The following is a 25,926-nucleotide window of genomic DNA, read 5'->3' as shown; positions in this document are numbered from 1 at the left end:
AGAGAAGTTTCTTTTTAGCTCTCCTGCCCATTTTTTGACAGGTTTATTTTCTTTGTTGTTGAGTCTCATCAGCTCTTTGCAGATTTTTGTGATCAGTCCTTTATCATTAGTGTTGTGTGCAAAAATGTTCTACCAGTTGGTGGGGTTTCTCTTTGTTTTTGTTATTGTCTCTTTTGCTGTGCAGAAGCTCTTTAATTTGATGTAGTCCCAGCTGTTTATCTTTGCCTTCACTATCACTGCTTTGGGTGATGTGTCTGTAAAGATGTCTTTGATGTGCATATCATGTAGTATTTTGCCTATATTTCCTTCCATGTATTTTATGGTTTCAGGTCTTATGTCTAGTTCTTTAATCCATTTTGAGTTGATTTTTGTGTATGGTGTGAGGTAGTGGTCAAGCTTCATTCTTTTGCATGTAGCGACCCAGTTTTCCCAGCACCATTTATTGAACAAACTTTCTTTGCTCCAATGCATATTCTTTGCTCCTTTGTCAAAGATTAGTTGACCATAAATCTGTGGGTTTATTTCTGGATTATCTATTAAATTCCATTGGTCTGTGTGTCTGTTCTTGTTCCAATACCATGCAGTTTTGATGATTATGGCTTTGTAGTATAGTTTGAAGTCTGGGAGTGTGATGCCTCCATTCCCTTCTTTTTTTTTTAGGAGAGCTTTGGCTATTCAGGGTTTTTGGTGATTCCATATGAATCTCATCAATAATTGTTCTATTTCTTTGAAGAATGACATTGAAATTTTTATTGGAATAGCAATGAATCTGTATATTGCTTTTGGTAGGATGGCCATTTTATTTTATTTTTTTATTTTTTGAAAAAGTTTATTGAGGAGAAAAGGAACAGAAATAAAGTGGGACTCCCAGGCCAGGAAACCAGGCCTGGGAGGGGCAAGGAATCCAAAGTGGAGTTGTGTCTCAGGGAATATATACCCTTTTCCCCTCATTATTCTATTATTTATTTATTTATTTATTTTTAATAATAAATTTTATTTTTATATTCCCCATACTGACCCCATTCTGACCCCAGTCCCTCCCCTCCTGCCCCCCACCCCCAAAAGGTGTCTCTGGTTCATAGTTTTTTGTTGATTTTGATTTTCACTTTCTTATAGTTATTCATTTTCCTGGTCCCTTATTTAAGTTTTCTAGATTCCTGCTATGAGTGAGACCATCCGGTATTTTTCTTTTTCTTTCTGGCTTATTTCACTGAGCATGATCCCTTCCAGCGCCAGGATGGCCATTTTAATAATGTTTATTCTTCCAATCCATGAGCAGGGGATGTCTTTCCATTTCTTTGTGTCTTCTTCTATTTCTTATAACAGTGTTTTATAGTTTTCTTTGTATAGGTCCTTTACCTCTTTTGTTAGATTTATTCCCAAGTATTTGATTTTTTTTGTTTTGATAATAAAAGGGATTTTTTTTTTATTTCTTCTTCTTCAGATTTATTGTTTGTGTATAGGAAGGCTACTGACTTTTGCGTGTTGATTTTGTATCCTTCCACTTTACTGAACTGATTGATGAGTTGAATTAGTTTTTCTGTGGAGTTTTTGGGGTTCTCTATGTATATTATCATATCATCTGCAAATAGTGATAATTTGACTTCTTCTTTTACTATTTGGATTCCTTGTATGTCTTTCTCTTGTCTTATTGCTCTGGCTAGGACTTCCAGTATTATATTGAAAAGCAGTGGTAGAGTGGACATCCTTGTCTTGTTCCAGATCTTAATGGAAATACTTTCAGCTTTTCACCATTGAGAATGATACTGGCTGTTGGCTTGTCATAGATGGCCTTTATGATGTTGAGGTATGTTCCTTGTATCCCAAGAATTTCAAGGGCTTTTATCATGAATCGGTGTTGTACTTTGTCAAAAGCTTTCTCAGCATCTATTGATATTATCATATAGTTTTTATGTGATATTATCATATGGTTTTTATTATGGTTTTTATGTTGATATGTTGGGTAACATTGATTGATTTTCAGATGTTGAACCATCCTTGTGTCCCTGGAATGAATCCTACATGGTCGTGGTGAATTATTTTATGGATACATTGTTGGATTCTGGTAGCTAAAATTTTATTGAGAATTTTTGCATCAGTGTTCATTAGGTAGATTGACCTGTAGTTTTCCTTTTTTGTGTTGTCCCTGTTCAGTTTTGGTATTAGTGTAATGTTGGCTTCATAGAATGTGTTTGGTATTGTCCCTTCCTTCTCAATTTTTGGGAAGAGTTTGTGAAGGATAGGCACTTATTCATCTCTGAATGTTTGGTAGAATTCATTTGTAAATCCATCAGGCCCTGGGCTTTTGTTTTTGGGGAGGTTTTTGATTACCATTTCAATTTTGCTGCTTGTAATTGGTCTGTTTAGGTGTTCTATTTCTTCTTTATCTAGCTTTGGGTGATTGTAGAGTTGTAGGAATTTGTCCATCCTTTGGATTGTTTTTTTTAGTTTTGATTTCATTTATTTCTGCTTTGGTTTTTATTATTTCTTTTCTTCTGCTGGTTTTGGGTTTTTTTTTTGTTGTTGTTCTTTTTCTAGATCTTTGAGCTTCGAGATTAGGTTGTTTCTTTGAGTTCTTTCTTGTTTCTTGATGTGAGCTTCTATTGCTATATATTTTCCTCTTATTAATGCTTTTGCTGCATCCCATACATTTAGGAAATTGGTGTCCTCCTTGTCATTCCATTCAAGGAATTTTTTAATTTCTTCTTTGATCTCCTCGTTAGTCCAGTGGTCTTCCAGAAATGTGGTTTTCAATCTCCACGAGGTAGGAGAGTTCCTTGCCTTCTTTTTATGGTTTATTTTTAGTTTGATGCCTTCATGATCAGAAAAGATGGCTGGTATGATTTCAATTTTGGTGTATCTGTTGATGTTTGTCTTGTGTCCCAGTATGTGATCGATCCTGGAGAATGATCCGTGTGCGCTTGAGAAAAATGTGTACTCTGTTTTTTTGGGGTTTAGTGTTCTATAGAGGTCTGTTAAGCCCAAGCGCTCTAGATCCTTATTTAGAGCTTTAGTGTCTTTACTTATTTTTTGTGTTGTTGATCTATTCATTGTTGATAGTGGTGTGTTGAAGTCTCCCACTACGTATGTGTTTTCTCTGATGTCTGTTTTCAGAGATGACAATAGTTGTCTGATATATTTTGGTGCTCCTTCATTTGGTGAATATATGTTAATGAGTGTTATTTCTTCTTGAAGTATTGTCCCCTTGATCATAATGTAGTGACCGTTGGGGTCTCTTTTTATCTTTTTGAGTTTGAAATCTGTATTATCTGATGTAAGTATAGCTGTTCCTGGTTTCTTTTTTGGTCCATTTGCTTGTAGGATTGTTATCCATCCTTTAACTTTGAGTCTATTTTTATCTTTTGTAGCTAAATGTGTTTCCTGGAGACAGCAAAAGGTTGGGCTTTGTTTCTTAATCCAGCCTGCAACTCTGTGTCTTTTTATTGAAGAGTTTAGTCCATTTACATTTAGAGTTAATATCGATATGTTAGCATCTGTATTTGCCATTGTGTTTGTCTTTCCTTTGATTTATTTATTTATTCTTTTAATAACTTTTTTTTTTGGCCTTCTTTCATTGTTATTTGTCCCTCTAAGGTTCTGGCTTTAGGACTCCTTGTAGTATTTTTTGGAGTGGGGGTTTAGTCGTAATGAAATTCCAGAGTTTCTGTTCGTTTGGGAAGGTCCTTATTCTTTCTTCATAGAGGAAGGAGAGCTTTGCGGGATAGAGTATTCTTGGTTGGCATCTGTTTTCTTGGAGTCTGTTGACTATGTCCCTCCACTCTCTCCTTGCCCGTAGTGTTTCTTCAGAGAAGTCTGATGTCAGCCTGATTGATTTCCCTTTTGAATGTTATCTGTTTCTTCCCTCTTGTCAGCTTCATTATTTTTTCCTTGTCCTGGATTCTTGGGAGCTTTACTATTATGTGTCTTGCTGTATTTTTCCTTTCGTCGTGGAAGTTTGGTGTTCTTCTTGCTTCTTGTATATCAATTTTCAGCTCCTTCTTCACGTTTGTGAAGTTCTCTTCAATTATCTCCTTGAATATTTTCTCTGTTCCTACATCTCTTTCCTCTCCTTCTGGGATTCCTATAACTCTTATATTGCCTTTCCTCATGGAGTCAGATAGTTCCCAAAGTTTTTCTTCATTCTTTTTCCTTCGTACTTCTATTTCCTTTTCTGTTTTGGTTCTTTTTATTTCTGTGTCTTCAAGAGTACTTATTTGTTCTTCCATTTCATCTATTCTGCTTTCATTGCTTTTCCCAGAGTTCTTTAGTTCCTCCATTAATTCTTTAATCTCCTGCATTTCTTTTACTTCCCTCTTTAGGGACTCAATTTCATTCTTCTGATCGTTGATTATTTTTCCCTTATCATTGCTTTCCTTTATGACTTCTGTCAGTTTTTTAATCATGGCAATTTTAAATTCTCTTTCTGGAAGGCTCAGAAGTTCTTCCAAATTACTGTCGTTGCAATCTGGGGCATGGTTTTCTTTTTGTGGTGTGCTTTTTTCCTGAGGAGTTGCTAGGTGGTGTGTGGTTCTTTTACTCCCTACTGTCTGTTTTCTAATTTGCCATATGCATTGGGACACTGTGTTGCTGGGACTGGCCGGCATCTTGGGTGAACTTCCCCGCTCCCCTCTGGCTCCTCTGGGAGCCATCTGTCGGTTTCAAGCAGTCTTTATTGAAGAAAGGTCCCTGTTCTAAAATGCTGATGTGGGGACATGCTCCCCTGCGCGCCTGGTCTGCCCCGGCGGTGGGTTCCCGCTCCCCCTCTGGGCTGGGACTGCAGGCCAGAAGGGGCCTGGCATGGGTGAACTTCCCAGCTCACCTCTGGCTCCTTTGGGAGCCTTCTGCTGGTTTCAGGCAGTCTTTACTGAAGAAATGTCCCTGTTCTAAAATGGTGATGCGGGATGCACTCCCTGTGTGCTTGGTCTGCCCCGGCGGTGGGTTCCCGCTCCCTCTCGGGCTGGGACTGCAGGCCAGAAGGGGCCTGGTGTGGGCGAACTTCTACTGATTCTTTTTTATTGCCAAATAATATTCCACTGTTTGGATAGTATATGTATGCAGCACATTTTTATTATCATTTATCAATTGATGGATTTATCAGTTGTGTTGTTTGTACTTTCAACTATTGGGAAGCATGCTATGTTCTGTGAACCTACATTTCCATTTCTCTTGTTTATATAACTAGGTGTGGTATTGTTCAATCAAATAATAGCTTGTGGGTTTAATTATTTCAAGAACTGCCAGATTGTCTTTTAATAGCTGCACCAGTTTTTATTTTTACTAGCAATGATGAAGGTTACATTTTCTCCACATCTTCTCAACAACTCTTGTTATAATCTGACTTTTTGAATACTGCCATTCTGTGGTATAATGTAGTGTCTCATTGTGGTTTTAGTTTACATTTCCCTGATGACTAATGATGTTGAACATTTTTTCATATGCTTTTTGTCCATATGTACATCTTTGGAGAAATGTCTATTCAAATTCTTTGCCCATTTTTGAATTTATTTTTGTCTTTTTATTATTGAATTGTAATAATTCTTTATATATTCTGATATAAGTCCATTATCAGCTATATAATTGGAAAAATGTTCTTCATTTTATCAATTGACTTTTCACTTTCCTGATGGTGTCCTTTGTAGCACAAAAGATTTGAGACTAGATAATTATCTATTTTTTCCTATGTTGTACATGTTTAACTGTACAAATAAATAATTTTGAACAAGAGAACAACCTGATTAGATGTCCAAATGACATTAATTGCTACTGTGAGGTAAACTCAAAAGAAACGATAATTTTCAGAGGATAAAAGCATCCTTTCAAGAAGTTTGCATTGCGATGAAGAGAAAAATGAGAGAATTAAAATTAGGCAGCAAATTAAAAAGGCAGCAAACAGCAAAAGGATAGAAAAAGTGTTAGAAAAGACCAATATTAAAATTAGAGAGAGGGAGCTACTTGTTGACAATATTTATTGCCTTTTTTTTAAACTTTTTTAAAAAAGATTTATTTATTTATTTATACAAGAACTGGGGTACAGGCCAAAGGTGTGGGGGGTGAGACAATTCACCAGAGACAGAGTGGGGAACAGAACAGGCAGACTGACAAAATACACTGCTGAGGGGAGCAGCGGGTGAGACAGGAGAGGTCTGCCCTGCCATGTGGGACCCTCGCTGGCTGGCCAGGATTGAATTGGCACTGCAGAGGCTGCTGACAGCCTCACAGCGTGGCACTCAACTGCCTGCTCCACCAGGTGAGGCCCGCCTTTTTTTTTTTTTTGTAGTAAACATATTGGTAAAGTATACCCATCAAATAATATATTTTACATTGAGGTTTTATGATCTGTTTCTAGAGATGGAAAGAAGAATGACCATGTTGTACTTTTACTTTCACAACTAGTCTAATTTGAATGAGCTGTCTGTATATATTTGTATTGTATTTAATTGTTTATTTTAAACAATATTTCTTTTGTGTACATATTATTAATAAAATAGAAACTTGGTTAGTACATAAGTCTTAAACTCCCTCTAAAACTCTCATTTAACACAATATATTTTCTTTATACAAACCAAGATATATATAACTTCTATCTATACTCAATTAGATTTCCTTCGTGGTCTGTTGAGAAGTAGTTTATGAGTAACATCTGCAATATCCAGTAATCTGCTGCAAGAAATAGTGCTGATTTCATTACAGAATAATTTGCCTTTCAAAACACTTTTTCATGTACTCTAAGCATTCTTTAATAATATAATTTAATAATAGGTCATCAAGGTAAATTTTCTAGGTATAGTACAGAAAAAACTTATCAGTTCAGTGTTGAAAGGAAAAGTGAATGAGAAAATTTTATTTATGCTTTTGCATATATATAAATATGTATGTATGATGCTTATGATTGCTCTGTGTCTTGGTTTGTGTGTAGATACTTAGGATTATTTACTTTATCAAAATTTAATTTTTGAAGTGTTGATGGAAACTCCAGGAATATTACTATAGCCATAGAATTCAGACAAACCTAGATGCTTAATCAATGGTTTCACTAAATTGTTATTTTGAAAAAAAATCTCTGTATTAGTAAGCAAACACTGTATTTAGAAATGAAGTTTGAGGATGACTCTCTCATTTATCTTAACTTTTTTCTCATTTAATTGATTCCAAATCATATTCTTATGCACAAATATTTATGGGAAAATTCTTCTAAAGTTGTCCTTGCTTTCATAATATGAAATATAAATCTTTCTAAGAATGGGTTTGGTTGCCCAGATTTTAGAATATTTTTGGTTATACCTGTTTATTTTTTTTTTTAAATTAATGCTTTCCACTGCTAGAAACACACACACACACACACACACCCCAGAAAGATTCAGATTCTTCTATTTATTTCCTTTCAGTTATTTTGCTTTGCTCCTAAAGAGCAAGAGGAAACACTTCTGATGGAGAAGAGGGCTGGTGGAGCAACCCAGTGCAGATGAGGGGCTGAACTCTCCTGCTGATGTCCACCACTGTTCAAACTAGTAGGGATGACACATGTGCATTTCCATGGTCTCAATTCTGCTGCTGACTTTTTGAGCAAGGGGGCTGCTGGGAAGGGGGAAGAGCTTTGCAAGCATTTTTGTAAGCCTTTAAAAATGAGCCATGCAAGTGTGCTTGCTCTTCTTTTTTTGTTGAAGCTATTGTGGAAGGCAGCTGCCCCATCAAGCATTACCCCTTCATCCCCCTCAACCATGAGGAAGCCCCTCAACCTCATCAGTGTCTGGCTTCTGCCACACCCTGCTGCTTCCTGTGAGCTGCAATCCACATCACACTATCAATGGGTAACTGGCCTTTCTCCCTCTCTCTAAACTCTATTATTTAAAAAATATATATTTTCCTTGTACTGCACCAAAAACCCTTTGTTTGTTCATGAGGGTGGGTGTCCATATCCACAACCAGTTATAGAGGTTATGAACAGTGACAGATTTTTAGAACCTTTGCCCACTAACAGCACCAACTATGTCTTCAAAAGGCAGACTGTCATAGGGCAACCCCAAGGGAAAATGGGATGACCTGGGTGTGAGTTCTCACCCACATGCTTAAACTTAGGATAAAATTCAAGAACAGGCACACAGAGAAGAGTTAATAAAAGTTTTATTTACAAGGGAAATGAGAAGGGGGAAGACACACAGAGAGAGGAAGATCAACTGCTCAATTCATCCTACTGGCAATGCTTTCTGAGTGGAGACCCCAAGTGCACTCTGAAAGCAACAAAAACCAAGCAAATAAAAGCCTACTTGTGTTCCGTTTCTACCAAGCATGGTTGCTTAACTCCACCCTTAGTTCCCAGCAAACTCCCTTCAGGCAGTCAAGAGTTATGATGTATTCATGGCATGATGGGAGTTGTAGTCCTTGGTGCCTGGCCTGAGATCTCTTTGGCATGGAGTTGGGGTGGAGTCTGTGAAACACCAGTGGGTAGAATTCATTCAGGACATACTGTTCCTCCAACAATACAAGTAAGTTGGAGCTCTCTTAAAGGATCTCCACTTAAGTTCACTTGCTTGTTTTTGCTGAAGAAGAAAAAAAAAAAACCCAAAAAACCACACACAATGACTAATGTCCCCTTCACAACCTCATACTGCCCTTGGAACACTTTCTAATTCACTTCTCACTTCCTCCGCTATTGAGTTGTATGTTTCCCAATTGTCTGTTGTTTTTAAACTTCAGCTGGTTCATGCCAGTTTTATTTGTTAATGCAACCATGTAATTTAATTGACTACTAGATAAAACAATGAAGAAATGATTACACAAAGAGAAAAGGTTTTGTTTTCATAAAAATAAAATTAAATATTTTGGAAAGAATATAAAATTGAGTCACTTGAAAGTTGGTATTGTATTGGTATGTAAAATCAATCATAAAAATTTGAGAAAAAGGTAACAAAAGTAGAGTTATGTAATATCTGAACTACAAAGTGGTGTCAGATCACAAAGAAAGTTAGCTCATACCCTTCTGGGTTCTTCTTTTTTTTTTTTAAGTAATCTTTTTTTTTTTTAAAGATTTTTTTTTTTATTATTTATTTATACAAGCACTGGGTACAGTCAGAAGCGTGGGAGGGTGAGAGAATTCACCAGAGCCAGAGCGGGGAGCAGAACAGGCAGACTGATGAAACGCACTGCTGAGGAAGCAGCAGGTGGCAGGAGAGGTCTGCGCGCCATGTGGGACCCTCGCCCCAGCAGCTGGGTATCAAACCCGCGCTGCAGAAGCCGCGGGCAGCCTCGCAACCCAGCGCTCAACTGCTGTACCACCGGGGAGGCCTCTTCTGGGTTCTTCTGGGCTGGCAAAACATCAAACAAGCATCAGACAGACTAATAAAAGAAAAAAAACAAAATGAAGTTTAATAATGACTCCTGTATATCCCAGGCAGAAGCAGCATGAATTGACTGAGTTAACTGACTTGGATTTAGTTTAGGCACACTTTTAAATAGCCTAGCTAAGATAAGGTTGGGAGAGGAATGGGGAAACTCAGCTAGAGAGTTTGTTGGGAAAACAAAGATAGGCAGCTTTAAGTTCTGCTTTCTCCACTGAAAAGAGATAGGGAGATGAAGACCTTCTGAGAGAGGCTCAAAGAAAAGTTTACAGATAAATATCAAAAGTAGCATCCACCCAGCCTTCAGAGGCCCTTCCATGAAATAAGGAAGGGGTCTCTCTGGTGGTGCAAGGGTTAAAGACAGCACTATCAAGCTATCTGCAGCCACTACAGCATGAGTTCAATCCCTGCTGGCCAGACAGTGAGCTGCCCACATGGCGCAGCAGACCTCTCCTAACTCACCTGCTGCTCCCCTCGGCAGTGTATTTCAGTAGATCTGCCCGTTCTGCTCCCCACTCTCTCTGGTGAATCCTCTCAGGCCCCCGCACCTCTGGTTTACACCCCAGTTCTTGTATGCATAAATAAATCTTTTTTTTTTTTTAAAAGAACATGTTTTGGGGTGGCAGATTGTTGCTGCCCTACAGTGGCCTAATTGTACTTATTTGTAAATTCATCCATTAATACTACAAAACTTTATTAAGCATTTAAGTAAAGTCACCTCCCCTCAGCCAAAGGCAGAGGGGTCTTATCATGCTGATTAGAAATCTCCAGATGGATTGATTTAGAATTACACTTTGGGAGAGGTTGAGACTGCTGTAATTATTAAGTATTGGTGGGGTGTGGACTTCTAGTGAGTCCGAACCTGGGACACGACAGGGAGGGAAATCAGACATGGGGGACTGTCATGTCCAGCATGCAGTAAATCTTTATTGTCTTAGTGCTCATTATATACTATTTTAATTGCAGCAGGTGTAACATCGAAGCATACCATATAATGAGAACATGTATGAATGATTAGTCTATTTTCTTACTATTATCTATTTACTTCAGACAGTAGGGTACCAGGTGGTTAGTTCTCACACATATAATCTTATCACCCCCTAGCCAGAGCCTGGGAAGTTCGCTCATTATTTTTGTTATTCTCAAACTGTGGAGATGTACACCGGTCACTTCCAGGCTCTCAACACCAAGTCCTGTCACCCAGAGGTTTTCCTCTGAGATGCATGTGTTTTCACATGCCTTAGGGACTTGGGTCAAGGCCCTTCTGCTCATACGTGGGGTGGCTGCCTCCAACAGTGGGGGACAATGTATGAAAGACCACAATTTGGGCCTGCTTTTTCTATTTTTATAAAGGAGACAGAGCGGAAGATGATGGGGGGGAAATTACTAAAAATTTTATAGTAATTCCCTGAGTAGAGAATTTTTACTCTTTACTCAGAAAGGTGCTACATAGTTGAGTGGCTAGGAATATGAAAATAAATAAATAAAAGTTCTTAAGAGAATAGAGTCTATTTTACTGGAAGAGATCAGATAATGACAGCAGGTATTTGAGAAATCAGCTTTATTGCGAATCATTGGGCAAAGGAGATAAGAGATAAGCTCAAATCTACCACTCTAAGAAAGGAAATAAGATTATATAGGTTTGGGGGACTAGGGTTGAGAACAAAAAATTTAACTTTGTTGACTGAAAATTGGGTTGGGGCAAATAAATGTGGGCTTAGCTGAAATTCATTAGCTAGTCATGGGCTAGTTCATATACGAAATGTGAAGATGCTTTTTTCCTGCTATGTGGAGATGTGAATTTCTCCTGGTGTGCGCCTGCCTCTCAGTAGCTCCCTACTCTGCATTCTCAGGCTCCAGCTGGCCTTGGAGCTCAACGTGAGGGTGTTTGCTTTACTTGCTCAGGCTGTGTCAGAGAAACTGTGCCTGTAAATACAAGCCTTAAAGAGAAATTTAGGTAAGTTTTTTTTTTCTCTTGTACTTTAGAATATGAGACCAATTTAACCATTTAGCCTTGGTTTCACTAGTAGGGAAAGGAGCAAAAAAACACATATTGTAAGAAGATGTGATGATTGATCAAAATAGTGTTTTGTAAGCCTAGAAATATTTAAATAAGCATGGACTATCTTATTAGGTCTTAAGGGATGGATAAAAATAATGATTTTCTCCCTTGACATTCAATGTGTTAATGTAGAACATTTGGAAAATTGAAGAAAAATGTAAAGAGAATAAAGATTACCATTTCTGCTACTCAGAAAATTACTGTACGTTTTTTGGTAATTGTTCCCCCATCTTCTTTCTCTCTGTCTCCTTTATAAAAATAGAAAAAAACAGGGCCTCCCCTGGTGGTGCAGGCAGTTGAGCTCCACTCTATGAAGCTGTCAGCAGTCTCTGCAGCGCCAGTTGGATCCTGGCCAGCCGGCCGGGGAGGGTCCCACATAGTAAGGCAAACCTCTCCTGTTGCGCCTGCTGCTCCCCTCAGCAGTGTATTTTGTTAGTCTGCCTGCTCTGTTCCCCGCTTTGTCTCTGGTGAATCTTCTCACCCTCCCACGCATCTGGCTTGTACCCCAGTTCTTATATAAAATAAATAAATCTTAAAAAAAAATAGAAAACAACAGGCCCCAAACTGCTCTTTCATATGTGCTCCCCCCTACCCCAACACTTAATACTTATTGCAGTCTCAACCTTCCCTGTGTAATCCTAAATCAATTCATCTGGAGATTTCTAATCAGCATGATAAGAACCCCCTGCCTTGGGATGAGGGGAACTGACTTGAAATACTTTTTTCTTTTGCTTATAACCTTTTTCTACCCTCTTTCAGTCTATAAATACACTCCATTTTGTGTGCTCACTTGCAGTATCTAGATAGGATTCATGAATCACTTAAAGCAAATAAAGAGCTTTAAATTTGTAAATTTTGCTGTTTAATACTTCACTTATATGATATATATAATGCCATTTAATCATATTGTGTTTTTATTGTATTACATTATTTAACCTTAATATTATATAATACCATATTATATATGTACTCATATATAAAGTATACCTTTGTAAATATGCTTTAAAAGCATATCTGTGTTCAATATTAAAGTTTGTTTTTTGCTGTATTACATGTTGTAGGGTAAGAAAAAATGTCAGGCTTTTCTGCCCTCCCACCATCAGGATAGATGATGGATCCTCGCGGTCCTGAATGCATGCCTGATGGCGGGCACCTGGAATAGGGTGTGGGCATAGGTAGATGGGATTCACCTGGGCTAAGACTGTGCTTTTAAGGGCAGTGTCACAGGGATGCCAGTAGAAGCCAAAAGAGAAGCTGAGAGAGAAGCTAGAGAAGCAGAAGCTGAGAGAATGCCGGAGAGCCCAGAGTGAAGACCTGCTGGGGCAGCACCCCTGCCTGCCAGCACCCCTGCCTGCCATATGCCTGGTGAACCCCAATAAAAGACCTGCAAAACCCCTGAGGGCTCCAGAACTCCTTTACCTTGTCTGCATGGGATCCTAGAAAACCTGCACTGTGTCCTTTCCTGTCCTTACACATGTCTATAAAAAGTATAATTAAGGAAAATATTAGGCTTATGTATCAGCTCAGGAGAAAATAAGGAAAGAATTGTTGTCACCCCTGTCTTGAAATAGAAAATCTGACTCCAAATGACTTCCTGTCATGTCATCCTGGGCTTGATCCTTGATTAGAGCTGACTTCTTGGGGATGGTGCATAGATCATGCACTCTGAAGGACTGCCCTTTAAATATTCTGATATGCTGCTGCCACTATCTTGAAACTTTTTTTTTTTTAAGATTTATTTATTTATGCATACAAGACCTGGGGTACAGGCCAGAGATGTAGAGGGTAAGAGTATTCACCAGAGACAGAGTGGGGAACAGAACAGGCAGACTGACTGAAATACACTGCTGAGGGGAGCAGTGGGTGCAACAGGAGAGGTCTACTGCTCCATGTGGGTTCCTCCCTGGCCGGCTGGGGATCGAACTTGTGCTGCAGAGGCTGCAGGTTGCTTCATAGTGCAGTGCTTAACTTCTTGCGCCACCAGGGAGGCCCTATCTTGAAACTATAAAGTATCAAGGAATCGATACTTTCATTTAGTAGCCTGTCTTGTCTAGACACATAGCTAGGAGCCAACTTGGCCCACTCCTATGGTTACCCTGATAATACCAGCATGACCTAGGGCCTAGGACAGAGGGAAGCCAGACTCATGCTCACAGTTGTACCCAAAGCTTCAGGGAACAGTGATGCCAACAGAGACTGCCATGGGGAGGTCAGGATTTGAGAGCTAGTTTAATAAGTTAATTTGAATGGAAATGTTGGGAGCTAGGACTGACTTAATCTTTGGTTTTTTTACTCTTGTTCCTTCTCCATCTTTTCATAGCTCTTAACACCTTGTACAAGGCTGTCTAAATCTATCTTGGGCTACCATTCTAGCCTTCTTCATTCCCTAGGGAGCTTGAGTGTCTAAATTTTGGCATGTCCCTTTATATTCACCCTTTTTTGAGAATGGAGGAAAAAACAGGCAGAATAGAAGGGCATCCCCCTCAACTCAGATTCTGATACCAGTCCTCTCCCCATAATATCTCTGCCCCTGTAGTGCCAGAGACTTCTCTCCTGGGGGACAGGTGCATAGAGAAATCCAATAATGACTTAACTCAGTTTAATGGAGTATGAAATAGTAAAATCAACTGGGGAGGGAAATTTGCAAATCAGTGCAGAACATATGAAACTACAAGATATAGAAATAACAAATACATGAAAGTCAAAACCTGTTTGAACATAGGGGAGAATCCCTGAGAACACACCCTGGAATATTGTAAATTTGTTATTGGGCAAGGTGAGGGGCACCCTAGGACCCCAAACCTGCCTACTCTAATTGCATTCTCCCATCCACTGCATAAAGACAAACATACTCTTTGTGCGTAAGATCTTCAATAGAAAATATTCATAATACAATTAGTGTGCAATAAAGAGAAGAGAACAAATATAGTTTAAAAGTTTCCCAATGAAATTACCCATCCCCTCTTGAGTAAATGTCCAACCAAACAGTATTGACCCAAAGCGGGGCCACTGAGGCCCAAAAATTTGCCACAAGTCTGGTGGTGATCCATAAGAAGGGATAAGGCAACCTTGGAAGGAAAGGAGCAAAATCAAAATCCAAGTCAATATAAAGGCTGCCATGGTCAACCTCCCCGTGGGTCCCTCACCACGTCTCTGTCTCTTTCAAGTGTCTCCTTCCATGATCCCAAGTCCCTGGTACTAGTCCAAGGCCAAGAAGCAAACGTGGCTTCTTCCCATGTCTGTCTGCTCCACGTGCCTTCCCCAGGTCTTCATCCTGTCTCTTCTTTCTTTTTCTCTCTTCTTTTTCCAAAGTCTTCTCTAGCTTCACCTTCCTGCTCAGAACCACCTTCCTTGGATGGTACAGGGAACCTGCAATCTCCCCTTTCCTTAGAGATTACCCTGTTATAAATTCACCTAACACTAAGACTCATATTTTACAGTTTTGATAAAGTTTTTGGAACTCATTTTTCAATACCTTTAGTGGGATATTGTAATACTTGCTATTTATGGATTAATTAATTTGTCACATGAAGTAATATTCCCATAGCATTATTGTATTTTCCTGCCATAACACCTTCTAAACAATGTGTAAAATTTGGAGATTGCTTTTCCCCAGAAATCTAAAAATATGAGCAATGAAATGAAGTGGAGAAGAAAAACATGCTGCTATGAATTGGGCATCTGGATTTTATGCTCTGCTCAGTCTGTAATAGGTGATTGATTGTGTAACCTCCGGTTAGTCAAATAATCTCTTTGGGTTTCTACTATTTTTTTTTTAATAGAGACATATTTTATTTATTTGTTCGTTTTGTTTTTGTTTATACATGCACTGGGTACAGTCAGAAGTGCAGGAGGGTGAGAGAATTCACTGGAGCCAGAGTGGGGAGCAGAGCAGGCAGACAGACGAAGTACACTGCTGAGGGGAGCAGCGGGTGGCAGGAGAGGTCTGAGCACCGTGTGGGACCCTCCTCCGGTGGCCGGGGAGCAGCCGGGGATTGAACCGGCACCATAGAGGCCACGGGCAGCTTCGCAACCCAGCGCTCAACCGCTGCGCCACGGGGGAGGCCCTGGGTTTCTACTTTTTTAATTGAAAAATAAAAGGATGGCTCCCCTCCCCCGCCCACAGAGGCGGCACTCTCCGACCCGCAGAGAGGAGAGAAACAACAAACTAAAACGACCAACAAGAACAAACGACGCAGCAAGCGGGACTGTGAGTGGAAAGGAACTATTGCAGCCACCACACCCCGTGAACGGGAGCTGAGGCGAACCCTGCAGGATTCGCCGCGGCGGTGAGCGAACAGCTCCGGGCGCCATTAGAGAAAAACAAAGACACCGGGAGACGCGCACACAGCCCGGGCTGCCGGTAAGCCGGCGCGGAAAAACGGCGCGCTTGGCGGCGCGCTTGAAAAGCAAGTGCAGACCGGGATAGCCGCTGCCCAGGTCCCAGGTCCCCGCGCCTGCAACCTAGGCTTGCGGGGAGACGCACGGAGGCCCTCACGGGGGTGAAAGTCCCTCCCTGAGTGAGCAGGAACCAGGCGCCCAGGCACGGGAGCCAGGTGCAAAAGGCGCCATTCCCGCGCCACTGAACTGGGCTACAGCCCGCGTCCTGGAACTGAGGGCTTTGAACTGAGACCCGGGCACGAAATTTCGGGGCGTGGGTTCCCCACGACGGTGGGGCACAGGGCAGACACAGCACCCCAAAGCTGTTGAGGTTTACCCTACCATTCCCGCTCTGTTCCCTGTCCCATGGGGTGGGGGGGGCGAAAAACAGCCCCCCAAGGACAATAGGAGAGATCTCTGGCGCCACCTAGCGACCAGGAAAAAAAAGTCACTAACACCCCATAGAACAGGAAATTTCTTAAGACTGCTTGAAAAGGGCAGAAGGCTTCTAGAGGACCCAGTGGCCAGCCGGGAAGTTAGCCCACCCCACGCCAGGCCCCTTCCGACCAGCAGTCTGAGCCCACAGAGGGAGCAGGCACCCACGTCCGGGGCAGACCGGGTGCGCAGAAGAGTGTGCCTGAAACCGGAGGCGCAGGGACTGCATCCCGCTTTGCCATTTTAGAACAGGAACATTTCTTCAGTAAAAACTGCCTAAAACCAGCAGAAAGCTCCCCCAGAAGACAGAGATGGCTCCTGGAAGAGCCAGAGGAGAACGGAGAAGTTCACCCAAGATGCCAGTCATTTCGAGCAACACAGTGTCCCAACGCATATGACAAATTAGAAAACAGACAGTAGGGAGTAGAAAAACGACACGCAACCTAACAACTCCTCAGGAAAGAAGCACACCACAAAAAGAAAACCACTCCCCAGATTGCAACGACAGCAACTTGGAAGAAATTCTGAGCCTTCCAGAAAGAGAATTTAAAATGGCCATGATTAAAAAAGTGATAGATCAGAAGAAGGAAATAGAGTCCCTAAAGAGGGAAGTAAAAGAAATGCAGGAGATCAAAGAATTAATGGAGGAACTAAAGAACTCTGGGAAAAGCAATGAAAGCAGAATAGATGAAATGGAAGAACGAATAAGTACTCTTGAAGACACAGAAATAAAAAGAACCAAAACAGAAAAGGAAAGAGAAGTACGAAGGAAAAAGAATGAAGAAAGACTTCGGGAACTATCTGACTCCATGAGGAAAGGAAATATAAGAGTTATAGGAATTCCAGAAGGAGAGGAGAGAGATGTAGGAACAGAGAAAATATTCCAGGAGATAATTGAAGAGAACTTCCCAAATGCGAAGAACGAGCTGAAAATTGATATACAAGAAGCAAGAAGAACACCAAACTTCCACGACGAAAGGAAAAACACAGCAAGACACATAATAGTAAAGCTCCCAAGAATCCAGGACAAGGAAAAAATAATGAAGCTGACAAGAGGGAAGAAACAGATAACATTCAAAGGAAAACCAATCAGGCTGACATCAGACTTCTCTGAAGAAACACTACGGGCAAGGAGAGAGTGGAGGGACATAGTCAACAGACTCCAAGAAAACAGATGCCAACCAAGAATACTCTATCCCGCAAAGCTCTCTTTCCTCCATGAAGAAAGAATATGGACCTTCCAGACAAAGAGAAACTCCGGAATTTCATTACGACTAAACCCCCACTCCAAAAAATACTACAAGGAATCCTAAAGCCAGAACCTCAGAGGGACGAATAACAACGAAAGAAGACCAAAAAAAAAAAAGTTATTAAAAGAATAAATAAATAAAATCAAAGGAAAGACAAACACAATGGCAAATACCGATGCTAACATATCAATATTAACTCTAAATGTAAATGGACTAAACTCTTCAATAAAAAGACACAGAGTTGCAGCCTGGATTAAGAAACAAAACCCAACCTTTTGCTGTCTCCAGGAAACACATTTAGCTACAAAAGATAAAAATAGACTCAAAGTCAAAGGATGGAAAACAATCCTACAAGCAAATGGGCCAAAAAAGAAAGCAGGAACAGCTATACTTATATCAGATAAAACAGACTTCAAACTCAAAAAAATAAAAAGAGACCCCAATGGTCACTACATTATGATCAAGGGGACAATACTTCAAGAAGAAATAACACTCATTAACATATACGCACCAAACGAAAGAACACCAAAATATATCAGACAACTGTTGTCCTCTCTGAAAACAGACATCAGAGAAAACACATACGTAGTGGGAGACTTCAACACACCACTATCAACAATGGATAGATCAACAAGACAAAAAATAAGTAAAGAAACTAAAGCTCTAAATAAGGACCTAGAGCATTTGGGCTTAACAGACATCTATAGAACACTAAACCCCAAAAAAACGGAGTACACATTTTTCTCAAGCGCACATGGATCATTCTCCAGGATCGATCACATACTGGGGCACAAGACAAACATCAACAGATACACCAAGATTGAAATCATACCAACCATCTTTTCTGACCACGAAGGCATCAAACTAGAAATAAATCATAAAAAGAAGGCAAGGAACTATCCTACCTCATGGAGATTAAAAACCACACTACTGGAAGACCACTGGACTAACGAGGAGATCAAAGAAGAAATTAAAAAATTCTTTGAATTGAATGACAAGGAGGACACCAATATCCTAAATGTATGGGATGCAGCAAAAGCAGTAATAAGAGGAAAATATATAGCAATAGAAGCTCACATCAAGAAACAGAAAGAACTCAAAGAAACAACCTAATCTCGAAGCTCAAAGATCTAGAAAAAGAACAACAAAAAAACCCCAAAACCAGTAGAAGAAAAGAAATAATAAAAACCAAAGCAGAAATAAATGAAATTGAAACTAAAAAAACAATCCAAAAGATCAATGAAACCAAGAGCTGGTTCTTTGAAAAAATAAATAAAATAGATAAACCCCTAGCCAGGCTCACAAAGGAAAAAAGGGAGAAAGCACAAATACACAGGATCATAAATGAAAGAGGAGAAATCACAACGGACACAGCAGAAATCAAAAGAATAATCAGTAACTACTATGAACAGTTATATGGAAACAAGTTCAACAATCTAGAGGAGATGGACAAATTCCTACAACTCTACAATCACCCAAAGCTAGATAAAGAAGAAATAGAACACCTAAACAGACCAATTACAATTAGCGAAATTGAAATGGTAATCAAAAACCTCCCCAAAAACAAAAGCCCAGGGCCTGATGGATTTACAAATGAATTCTACCAAACATTCAGAGACGAATTAGTGCCTATCCTTCACAAACTCTTCCAAAAAATTGAGAAGGAAGGGACAATACCAAACACGTTCTATGAAGCCAATATTATACTAATACCAAAACCGAATAAGGACAACACAAAAAGGAAAACTACAGGCCAATCTCCCTAATGAACACTGATGCAAAAATCCTCAATAAATTTTTAGCTATCAGAATCCAACAATGTATCCATAAGATAATTCACCACGACCAAGTTGGATTCATTCCAGGGGCACAAGGATGGTTTAACATCCGAAAATCAATCAACGTTATCCAACACATCAACAAAAAGAAATATAAAAACCATATGATAATATCAATAGATGCTGAGAAAGCTTTCGACAAAGTGCAACTCCCATTCATGATAAAAGCCCTTGAAATTCTTGGGATACAAGGAACATACCTCAACATCATAAAGGCCATCTATGACAAGCCAACAGCCAGTATCATTCTCAATGGTGAAAAGCTGAACGCAATTCCATTAAGATCTGGAACAAGACAAGGATGTCCACTCTCACCACTGCTTTTCAATATAATACTGGAAGTCCTAGCCAGGGCAATAAGACAAGAGAAAGACATCCAAGGAATCCAAATAGGAAAAGAAGAAGTCAAACTATCACTATTTGCAGACGATATGATATTATACATAGAGAACCCCAAAAACTCCACAGAAAAACTAATTCAACTCATCAATCAGTTCAGTAAAGTGGAAGGATACAAAATCAACACGCAAAAGTCAGTAGCCTTCCTATACACAAACAATAAATCTGAAGAAGAAGAAATAAAAAAAAAATCCCTTTTATTATCAAAACAAAAAAAATCAAATACTTGGGAATAAATCTAACAAAAGAGGTAAAGGACCTATACAAAAAAACTATAAAACACTGTTATAAGAAATAGAAGAAGACACAAAGAAATGGAAAGACATCCCCTGCTCATGGATTGGAAGAATAAACATTATTAAAATGGCCATCCTACCAAAAGCAATATACAGATTCAATGCTATTCCAGTCAAAATTTCAATGTCATTCTTCAAAGAAATAGAACAATTATTGATGAAATTCATATGGAATCACCAAAAACCCCGAATAGCCAAAGCTCTACTGAAAAAAAAAGAAGGAAATGGAGGCATCACACTCCCAGACTTCAAACTCTACTACAAAGCCATAATCATCAAAACTGCATGTATTGGAACAAGAACAGACATACAGACCAATGGAATCGAATAGAAAATCCAGAAATAAACCCACAGATTTATGGTCAACTAATCTTTGACAAAGGAGCAAAGACTATGCATTGGAGCAAAGAAAGTTTGTTCAATAAATGGTGCTGGGAAAACTGGGTCGCTACATGCAAAAGAATGAAGCTTGACCACTACCTCACACCATACACAAAAATCAACTCAAAATGGATTAAAGAACTAGACATAAGACCTGAAACCATAAAATACATAGAAGGAAATATAGGCGAAACACTACGGGATTTGCACATCAAAGACATCTTTACAGACACATCACCCAAAGCAGTGATAGTGAAGAGAAAGATAAACAGCTGGGACTACATCAAATTAAAGAGCTTCTGCACAGCAAAAGAGACAATAACAAAAACAAAGAGAAACCCCACCAACTGGGAGAACATTTTTGCACCCAACACTAATGATAAAGGACTGATCACAAAAATCTGCAAAGAGCTGATGAGACTCAACAACAACAAAGAAAATAATCCAGTCCAAAAATGGGCAGAAGAGCTAAAAAGAAACTTCTCTGAAGAGGAAATGCAAATGGCCAACAGGCATATGAAAAAATGTTCAACATCACTTGTCATCAGGAAATGCAAATCAAAACTACCATGAGATACCATCTTACACCAGTGAGAATGGCACATATTAAAAAAACTAGCAACAACAAATGTTGGCGAGGGTGTGGAGAAAAGGAACTCTCCTGCACTGTGGTGGGAGTGCAAACTGGTCCAACCACTGTGGAGAGCTGTGTGGAGATTTCTGGACCTACTAAACATAGAGCTTCCATATGATCCAGCAATTCCACTCCTAGGTATTTACCCAAAGGACACAGAAACATCAATTCCAAAGAGCACCTGCACCCCTATGTTTATAGCAGCACTGTTTACAATAGCTAAGCTTTGGAAACAACCCAAATGCCCAAAAATAGATGACTGGATCAAGAAGATGTGGTACATATATACCATGGAATATTACTCAGCATTCAAAAAAGATAAACACATACAATTTGCAGCAACATGGATGGCCCTGGAAGGGATCATGCTCAGCGAAATAAGCCAAAAAGAAAAAGAAAAATACCGGATGGTCTCACTCATAGCAGGAATCTAGAAAACTTAAATAAGGGACCAGGAAAATGAATATAAGAAAGTGAAAATCAAAATCAACAAAAAACTATGAACCAGAGACACTTTTGGGGGGGGTGGGGGGGGCGGGAGGGGAGGATTGGGGTCAGAATGGGCGTTTGCAATTGTTTGGGGGAATATAAAAATAAAATTTATTATAAAAAAAAAGAAAAATAAAAGGATTAAACTGTGAAAGTCTTTAAAAACAGTCATTTCATCATGATGGCTATGTATTCTATTCCCCATCTCTCTGGCCTCTTTCCTCTGGGAATAATGTCCATAATGGTTTATATTATTGCTGATGAATTTAAAAGATAACATATGGCTTAAAGCCATTCATATCCTGATGTTTTAATTATGCTAATATTTACTAACTTCAAACTTTTTAGTAGATATCCATGCAAAAAAAAAATAGCATAGAAGGCTACAAACTTAAGAATGAGTCTATGACTTATGAATGGCTGGTATCTGGCAACTTGCATTTTCATACCACCCTAAGTGGTAAGAGTGACTCACTGCATTTAAGCTGTTAGTCCAATTTGATTTATTCTGAATTCCTGCTTTCCTTCTAGAAACTTAGAGTTTTGGTAGGTGCTACACAAAGGATACCTTCGTTACCATCCCTCTCCTAAACATCCTGGACACTGAGTCCTTAGTGAGCTTTCCTGGCAGACAGAATTTCACAGGTGCAGACACAGCTTGTTGCTGTGTGACTCTATTGGGAGAGGACTCTTGAAAGTTCCGCTCCTGGTTTTCTCTAGACTCTGCCCCCTGTTTCTTTGTCCTCTGTTGATTTTACCTTTTCTCTTTAAGTTGTAATAATTTTAACCCCGAAGTAGCCTACATGCTGATCTCTGAGTCCTCCCAGGGAGGGACTCATTCAACCTGAAGATATTCTTGGAAACCCCAACCCAGTGTCCATTAAATGATTCCTCTTTCCAGAATCATTTAGTAGCTAGTTCACTTCACACACACATACTTCAGTGAGGAGAGGAACTGTTCCTACATTATATATCATTTTTAAGGCTTGTAATGAGTAGTCACATTAATTGACCCAGGGTAAAAAAAACACTGTTGTCTTTTTTATCTGTGTTCTCATGCATGTGACATTACAAAAGAGTGGTTTTCCAACTTAGTTTCTGAGTCATAAGATTATTTGTGTATAGAAAGACCTTATGGAAAAGTCAATGTGTGAAATATTTCAAAGGTTGTTCCGGTTGGGGAAGCTATCAGGGTCTTGCCTATTTGCTGTTCATCTTCCTTCCTGACATCAAACTAGGAAATGTGATGAGGACTTTGTTGTAAAAAATCTATACCACAACTGTAAGCATTCCACAAATTTACTTCCTCACAGGGGAAAGGAAATAAATGCTAAAGTAACTGCATTATTTACTAGTGAACTCATAAATGGAATGACAAAATTAGGTTATGATAATATGTTTATCTCTTTGACTGCAGAGCAAATCCTGAGCATTGGTGGGTATCACAGATGCCATGGTAAAAGGCACAGCTGAAGTCCCATTTCTGAAACCAACTATTTTCTCAGTACATTAAAGAGTGTAGGGAACAATTTTTTTAAGCTTCTGCTTTGAGCATCTTATGTATTATTTAATCTTTATGAAACCTTGAGATGGGCATTGTATCTATTTTATAGATCCAGAAACAAATTATCATTGTGGAAATGGAATTTGAACTTGTGGCTGATTCCTTTTGCTATAACATTTTGCAGTTCTCAGAGTTAACCTGTCAGGTTGTCTACTCTTTGAACCAACAGCCCAGCTCACTAATCTCAGGTGGCTTTTTCTTGTGTTTGCTGAAGTCCTTTTTTCTGACTGAAGGGTGACTGGAAGCCTGTCCTTCTATATTCCCTGCAAAATAGACAGAATGAGAGAGGCATGTAATCATCTCTCCTCAGAGAGGTGGCATTGAAATCTGGAAGAGCATATAGCCAAAAATACCCTCAATGGTCCAGCAGTCCTTGCTAAACTGAGCGCACAGGAAATGTGCTTTAATTACCACCGGCTACAGCTATCTGAGAGATATTTTGCTGTTTGTGACTCTTTCCTGGTTAGCCTGATGCTTTTGTTTAAAAAGGAAAGTTGTGTTCCTGATAGCTGCTTGTCAGCCTGAGTTTCCTAATTGTCTCCAGTTCTTCTGTGCTTTTTGAAGTTGTGCTTCAGTGAATCTGTAAAGCATTTCCTTTCTCTCCCAGCTCATGATTATCCCACTTCAATTTGCCATACACAGCTGTCTGGGATCCAGCTGTCACCCTCCAGTGCACGTGAGCAGTCCAGCAGAACGACATTATTGTGTACCCTGGCTTTGCTCCAAAACTGTGGGAGGACATTGCTTCCCTTGGAGGATAGAGGATTGAAGAATAAAGGAAGGAAATTAGGACAAAATTCATAGTTGTTAACACCCAATGCATCAGCAAGGTGTGGTCTCGATGGGTGACACATATTTGAGCAAGGGAGATAGCATGCCTCCTTATTTTTATTCATCTCCTTCCCAAGGTTTAAAGACAAAGGTGAGATAGGGTAGTTTTCTTACACTGACTGCTGCTGGGAATAAGAGAATTCAGTTTTAGAAAGTGGAGGCGGGGCAATAAGAAACCAGCCAGCATAGCATGAAGGGTGAGATTGTAGAAAGAAGTGCTCCACTCATTGGCAAAGACCAAGACCAAGCAGAAGCAAAATAGACTCAGTCTGGGTTTGTCTTGGGCTCAGAGGGTTCTTGGGGAAAGATTAAAGGATTATAAACCTAATCACAATTGCCCATTTTGATCTTTACAATTTAAGAAGTATATATCATTAGTTCTATTTTACAGCTCAGAGAGTTTAAAAGATTTGCCTAAAGTAGTATCATTAGCACGTGGTACATTCAGGCCATGAAGTTGGCTCAACTGAAGGGAAAACCAGTGACTATCAACTATGCCACAGTGTGATCAAAACCAAGGCTGCAGGGCCTCCCTGGTGGCGCAGCGGTTGAGCGCTGGGCTGCGAAGCAGCCTGTAGCCTCTGCAGTGCTGGTTCCATCCCCGGCCACCAGTGAGGAACCCACATGGTGCGACAGACCTCTCCTGAAGCGCCCGCTGCTCCCCTCAGCAGTGTACTTCGTCAGTCTGCCTGTTCTGCTCTCCCCTCTGGCTCTGGTGAATTCTCTCACCCTCCCGCGCTTCTGACTGTACCCAGTGCTTGTATAAATAAATAAATAAATCTTCCAAAAAAAAAAAAAATCAAAAAACAAGGCTGCAGTATTAAGGTGAAATTTTAAAAGTGAACTCTTTATCTTCTCCCAGACGTGAGTCAGTCCTCCTTTGTTCATTTCCTATCTCGGTTACTGGCACCATGATTCATGAGCTCACCGAGCTGAAACCAGGGTTTTATCTCATTGCCTGATTCTGTCTCACTCTTCAAGACTTAGCTCATATGTTACCTTCTCTACAAGCTTTTCTGAACCTCTTCTAGGTGAAACATTTCCTCACTCTGCACCCATGACTTCCTGAACACCCTTGACATGTTATGTGCCCATATTCTTCCTCCACTAGAGCTGGGCAATCTCCAGAGGTCAGGGACCCTGTTCTATACAGCTTTATATCCCTAATATATAACAAGGGGCGGTCATGTAGCTAGTATTTTAAATGAATAATGGAATAACAAATGAAAACCAGAATATCAAGGAAAATATGCTTTCTTTTATTTATGACTTTTCTCTTTGGCATTATAGCTAGTAGAAATTTTCTCACCTAGAAATGTTGACTATTTTACTGGGCATTGGATTTGGTGGCAGTTTTACAAGATGCACAAGAGGGAAATGACAAGTGCACCATGTGTTTGTGGTTTTAATAATCTTTAATTAAGCATTTTGGTTGGACATAAGCCACAGATTCTATTAAAGCAAATGACTTCTCCAAGATACTTTGCCAAACATTCAAACATTCAAGAAACATTCAATGTAGGCATTAAAACAGGGTGCCAAGATTCATATCCCTTAGACACTGTTTTTTTTTTTGGGGGGGGGAGGTGTTTGTTTTTGTTTTTTGCCTCACATAGACACTGGATAAGTGCATCCTGGCTCCTCTCCCTTAATTTGCACATCGCTCAGCAGACGGGAACTAGCAACTTTAGGACTGGGTGCCTGAGTAGTCCCACCTGTTTGATCATAATGTAATACCTGAGGCACATGTAGTTGTTATTACTTGCTTCACAACTTTGAGGAATAACTATGTTGTACCTCTTGCATTTTTTAAAAAAAAATTGCTTGAGAAGACCACTTTTTAAATTAATAATTGGTCCAGGGTGACTTTCTAAATATTTTCTTCACCCCGCTAAAGCGTTCGACTCCAAGGACCTATTAATTTGAGAAGAGGGCTAGGATGAGCCCTGCTTCCAAATGCCAAGTACAAAGAAAATCAAAAGTGTATCTATCCACAATAGCCATAGCTTCTATTGCTGCAGTGTGGGGTCAG

Source organism: Talpa occidentalis, unplaced genomic scaffold, assembly GCF_014898055.3.
Source record: "Talpa occidentalis isolate TD23 unplaced genomic scaffold, MPIMG_talOcc4v2.1 talOcc4.6, whole genome shotgun sequence".
Lineage (NCBI taxonomy): Eukaryota > Metazoa > Chordata > Mammalia > Eulipotyphla > Talpidae > Talpa > Talpa occidentalis.
The sequence above is the reverse complement of the archived record's forward strand: the minus strand, read 5'-3'. Positions refer to the sequence as shown.